At 41.9% G+C, this 6,000-nt stretch overlaps 1 protein-coding gene across 1 annotated transcript in view; it reads right to left on the reverse strand.

Annotated features, from left to right (window-relative positions):
- Positions 1 to 5,576, reverse strand: part of SCAND3 (SCAN domain containing 3) — a 142,804-nt gene extending 137,228 nt beyond the window's left edge. Inside the window, exons 1-2 of the mRNA XM_079933051.1 lie at positions 5,276 to 5,576; positions 4,757 to 4,864 (exon numbers count right to left, since the gene is read on the reverse strand). The gene's annotated coding sequence lies outside the window, so the exon portion shown is untranslated. The remainder of the gene's footprint in view (positions 1 to 4,756; positions 4,865 to 5,275) is intronic.
- Positions 5,577 to 6,000: the final 424 nt, after the last annotated feature.

The following is a 6,000-nucleotide window of genomic DNA, read 5'->3' on the forward strand; positions in this document are numbered from 1 at the left end:
ATTGATATTCCCCCAGACAATTCATTGTCAATGCTTCATATCTTTAAAATTTCAAGGTATACTCTGTGCTGGAGACACTGCAACTTCTTAAACTGTAAAGGAAGCTACCCCTTTGCCAACATCTACTCAGATGACTGGACTAATAGTTCTAATGTGAGCATCTTTGCTAAAGATTTAAGAGTTATCATCTATACTGAGAGCACATATGACTTCGAGTTTTTGTGATTTTGGAATGCTATAATATGGAAACACAGAGATTTTTATCTGTCTTGGGAACCTCAATTAAAAATTGGAAAATGTTAATGATTTATTAGAGAAAATAGCATCTGAAAAATAGCTCAATTATGAATAGTGAATACTATTCTAAAGGCAGAAATTTGAAGCTAAATAAAAATGTATTGTAAAAACAGCTTCTCAATATGATTTTAAGACTCCAGAAGGACATACTCAAAAACAACAATCTACCATTACAGAAAGATATTGGCCATCTCAAAACTCTCATACATAGCGAAGGATTTTGGTGTTCCCAAGATGACCACCTGGTGGCGCCTAAGTCATTCTCCAGAACTTTGATGCTTAAATTACCAATAACATAAAAGCACTTATAATGGTGAGGACAAATTCCTCCAAACTTTCCAAAGTTATGGTTAGGAAAACTTTACCCAAGAAGCTCTCTGGGTAGCTGAATCTTTTCTATCTGTATTTATCATACCTCCCCTTCCAAAAAAGAAAAGAACTAAAGTTATGGCAAGGCTTCAATCCTTTATCTCAAAGACCATCTGGGTATTTACAAATAGATTTCATTCAGTGGTCCAAATTTTTAAAAAATTTATTATGTTTCAATAATATCTTGAAAAGTAAAATTGTATAATTTTTGTTTGGAGTGAAGCTCTCTCTTCCAAAAGACTAATATTTTAACTTAGTGTGGTCCAACAGAACTTTTTACAACAATGGAAATGTTGTGGATCTGTGCTGTCCAAATGGTAGCTATTAGCCACATGTGGCTATCGAGCACTTGAAGTGTGACTAGGGCAACAGCTCTGTTACCAATATATAGTATCTTTTACAGTTTACAGAGTTTATTTCTCTATTTGGGAAATACCTTTAGCACTCTTAATTGACAGAGAAATTCACTTTAGAGGTGAGATTCTTAAGATTCTCCCATTAAGACATACATTTCATTGTTCTTATCATTCTCAAAACTTTGAGAAAGTAGTATAAATTCATGTTTTTTTTAAATCAACATTTTCAAGTTTTCAGAAGAGCTTTCTTTAACATATCTTCTGACAAGAGCTAGGGGAAAGACTTATATAAAGAAGGTACAGAAGCAGAGAAAGAAAATTATTTGATTGGCTATAGCTCAAAGCCTAGTTGGCTGTTTGTGACGGGTTGTCCTTATTGTTTCTATTTTGTAACCTTGAAGCATTTACAGCCTTAGGTTTAGTTTGCTTATGTGGACATTAGAGCCACCTCAGTCTATTGGTCTCCTTGTTCGATTAATTTAACAGCCCTAACGTAGGCAGATTCGGTAGGGGGTCCACGGAGAAAGAGAACCAGGCATGGCTTTCTTGACATAAGAGAAGCCATTTTAGGCCTAAGCCATTTTGTGATCTAAGCCTGGCCACAGTGCTTGCCCTTGCAGAAGAAGAAGTCTCAGTAGTTAATGATTTTAAGGGGAACAAAAGAATATAAGAACTAACAGCTATTATCAGAACAGGGAAATAACCATATCAGAGGCAATATATCAGTTGTAAAGACTCCCAGTTTTGTTTTAAAGGGAAAGATTAGCCTGAAGCACATTCTTGAACTGTCCTGCGGATCCAAACCTTCTCTAGCGCTCAACCACCAGACTAACTGGAACCTAAGGAACGATAATGCTGACCTTTGGTGACCCTTGTGACTTCAATCAACTAGAGCCTGGACTCTGTCAACCTTTGCCCCGATTCTATGCTGAATTCTCCTCTGCTTGAGCCCCTTCGTGAATATGCATGTACCCTTAACTTAAAACTTCTCCAATGTTGCCGTTCAGGGAGACACAGCTCTGAGAAATATCCCCAGTGTTCTCCCTAGCAAGTAGTAAATCCTTCCTTCTCCCACTCTTTGGCTTGGTTGTGTCTTTTGGCTCAACACTCACCAGGAAGTGAACTCAGTTTTCAGGTAACACTAAGATAATATGATCTATGCCACAAAATCCCCATAAACCTTTAACATATAACGTTCTTAGAGAAATCTATAAAGTTTAGATCAATTCTTCCTTTGACAGATTCTATCTTGTTACTGACAGGGTTCCAGACATACAACTCTTAAATACAACACTTTAGCATATTGAATATCTTAAGCTGAAGGAATTTGAGAAAACAGCAGAAGCAAAAAGGGCACTCTGACCTCCCTCCATTACCTTTTTTTCCTGAAACAGGTCATAAAAGGTGACCTGTGACAGGTACTCTCCATATGCAGGAAAGAAACACCCTTATCTCCAAAGACAAAGGAATGCCAAGAAGAAAGAAGACCCCTAAAAGACAAGCCTTGCTAAATTTATCACAATGTCCTTAACCTATGTCAATGAAAAATTAATCTATAGATGATCTAAGAAAGAAATGGAAAATATTATTTGAGCCAACCTGAGGATTATAACCTGGAAGACAGTCTTTCAGAAAGCTCTGAGGAGGAACTTCCCTGGTGGCACAGTGGTTGACAATCCGCCTGCCAATGCAGGGTACATGGGTTTGAGCCCTGGTCCAGTAAGATCCCACATGCCACGGAGCAATTAAGCCCCTGCACCACAACTGCTGAGCCTTCGCTCTGGAGCCCGCAAGCCACAACTACTGAGCCCGCATGCCGCATCTACTGAATCCTGTGCGCCTAGAGCCTGTGCTCCACAACAAGAGAAGCCACCACAATGAGAAGCCCACGCATCACAAAGGAAGAGTAGCCCCCGCTCTCTGCAACTAGAGAAAGCCCGCGCACAGCAATGAAGACCCAATGCAGCCAAAAATAATAAATAAATAAAATAAATAAACTTATAAAATAATAAAAAAGAAAGTTCTGAGTACTGTTCCACCCGTTAGAGGTCAAAGTACAGTTATATAAGTTTTTGAGACAATATGTCATTGATAAATACGTCAAATGACATAGTGACAGTTTACACAATCTAGATCTGCATGTACAAAGCAAGTAGTGGGTCATCCTGACCCCTTACAAGTTTAAGGAGGGATGTTATCTCCTAAGGAGGTCTGGTTAATGCAGATGCACGATACACACTAAAGGGGAGAGAGGACACCCAAAAGGGCAGAGAAAAAATTCATGTTTAAATTTTTCTTGTCTTATCATAAAATATGAATTTTATTTCATCATCTATCATATTCCTCCATGACTCTCCACTATGCCTCAAACCTAGCATAAAATACACAGGTCTAACTACTTCTTTGGGTCTTCATTTTCTTATGAGGGTTCCCATGTCATAATAAAACTTATACTAAATAAATTTGCGTGCTTTTCTCCTGTTTATCTGTCTTTATTGTTTCAATTTTCAGACCTAGTCAGGGACCCTAAAAGGGTCGAGGAAAATGTTTTCCTCCCCTACATTACATTCCAATTTTTCAAGTATTGTCAAGTATACAGTCCAGCAGGTACAAGTTGCAAGAGATACTACCAGACCCACACATACATGGGTCAGGAAACTGAGAATTTTGGAAAAGACAGCATGAAAGGTTAATCTTAGAACTACATCGGGAAAGGACTGTTTCAGGTATTGTTTTTGTTTGTTTTGTCCAGGTCTTGCAGCATGCGGGATATTAGTTCTCCGACCAGGAATCGAACCCGTGTCCCTGGCAGTGGAGGCAAGGAGCCTGGGTCACTGGACAGTCAGGGAAGTCCCTCAGGTATTGTTAAACACAAATATACCCTTAAACTCTGGAGCAAACACTCAGTGGCAGGTTTAGCCTGGGCAAAAAGTGCTTATGCCCTGGGGCCTCTCCTGGCCAAGTATCTCCCTAATGATACCAGGGTTCCTAGAATTCTCTGCTCAAACAGCTCTGATCCTCCCTTCTTCCAGGCCCTGCACAGGCCTCCTTCTGAATCTATCCTCCTGGGGGCAGACCATGACATTAATGTGCATGGTCCTAGGCCTAGGAGGTGGCCCTGGAAGGGCCAAGGGTATGTATGAATCTTGGAAGTGTGTGTGAGATGTTCACACGTGCATGTGTGAGGCCCTTCAAAATGTGGGATGGAGACAGGAGTGGTAAGAATAGGGGGTAGGAGTGTGTATCTTTATTTTTTGATTGATACCCTTCCTTAACTCATCTTTTACAATTAGCCAATCACATGCTACTTCAAGTCAGGTAAAAAGGGGAGAACTTATTTAACGCAATAAAGAACTTCTATCTAGATCCAAAGCTTACATTATACTTTAAAAGTTACTCTAAAGTCAGGAACAATGAAAAAAAAAAGTCAGGAACAAAAAGTCAAAGAAATGCATATAATGTATAAAAACGGAGAGATGGAGAAAAGAAGAAAGGGAGGCTGTAATGGGAAGAGAGTGGTAGGGAAACCCATAGGAAAGCTTTCCTCTCCGAGGATCTATTCCTTCACCCAGGAACAGCTCAGAAAATGAAGGAATCTAAAGAAAATTTCCTTCACATTTTCAAAAGTTCAAATGGACTTCACATTTGTTCTTGTTTTTTCTCCTTTCTGTGTTTCTTGCCCTTAGATGATACTGCGAAATGTAACTATGTAATTGTGCTTGTTAATTTGGTACCTCGCTTGTTTTTCGGTTTCTGGAGTCCTGAGCGGTTTGGTGCTCCCCCAGCCTCTTTAATCGTGTCTTTCGCTAGTTGACTCAGCTACCCAGTGTGGTGCCACGGCCCTAGAGCAAAAATGCGTCCATATTAAAAACGAAATAGAGTCGGTTTGTTTTCCTTGTTTTTTCTGTGACTTAAAAGACCTGAAGGGAACAAAAGAATCAGAAAAGAGGCCAGACGGCGGACATTCTCAGCAAACGTGAATGCGCCCAGGAACGATTCAGTACTAAAAATAGTAATTGTTAAAGGAGAAAAACCTGGAGGTGCCGGGGATTGAACCCGGGGCCTCGTGCATGCTAAGCACGCGCTCTACCACTGAGCTACACCCCCTCCTTCTGAAAGAAGCTCAGAAATGTTCCTATGACCCGCTACTATATTTTCAAAGAAATTTTACTTCAACAAATTCAATCTTTGAATTTTCTATACTGGATACTGTCTTGTAGCTAGGCTGTGAGAAGGCAAACTAAACATTTTACCGAAAGTCCCGTCTGGTCCTGAGCTCTCCCACTACTGGTCACCCTCTCGGACGCCAGCTCGATGGCCACCTGCCGGTGGAGAAGGGAGCAGTCCTGACTGGCCGCCCCCAGGGAAAGGTCTGGGATAAGACCTCTGCTTAAAAAGGTTGCCAGAAAACCGAGTACAATGCAGGAGGATAAAAAGAAGAAAGTCTAAACGGTGTCATGGGGTTTCAGGTCCAGGTAGGAGAGAAGACTGAAGGGGCATTGTAGACAGGCCCGCGTCGGTCGCAGCCCCCGACTCCGGTAGGTTCCCGCGTCCAGCCTCGGAGTCGGGAAACCGCATGGCGGCTGGGATCGCGAGCACCACCGAGAAGCGCGCACCGGGAAGAGGAGCGAAAGAAACCGAGCAGCCTTATAGCGCCCCCTTTCGGGCCGAATCCTCCACGGAGTGAAAAGTACGCAGAAGGAAGGCGTTTTAAGGAGTAGGCTTGTCCGTGCGCCTGCAGTCGTTAGACCCCTTACTCTCCGAGGTTCAGCCATCAGGCGCTTCCCGCCATTCTCTGGCTTTGGGTACGAGGGTCAACCCAGAAATGAGTATTTGGGGTAAATCCTAAATCCTTTTCCTAAGTTTTCTTCTGATTCTCTCTCACACCTGTGGGAGTCTTGAAGACCTGAAATCACGATCTTCCTTTCGGCTCCTCCCCAGCTCCGGACCTGGCCATCCCGGCGACTCAGACCCTGTC

This window comes from Stenella coeruleoalba, assembly GCF_951394435.1.
Source record: "Stenella coeruleoalba genome assembly, chromosome: 10".
Lineage (NCBI taxonomy): Eukaryota > Metazoa > Chordata > Mammalia > Artiodactyla > Delphinidae > Stenella > Stenella coeruleoalba.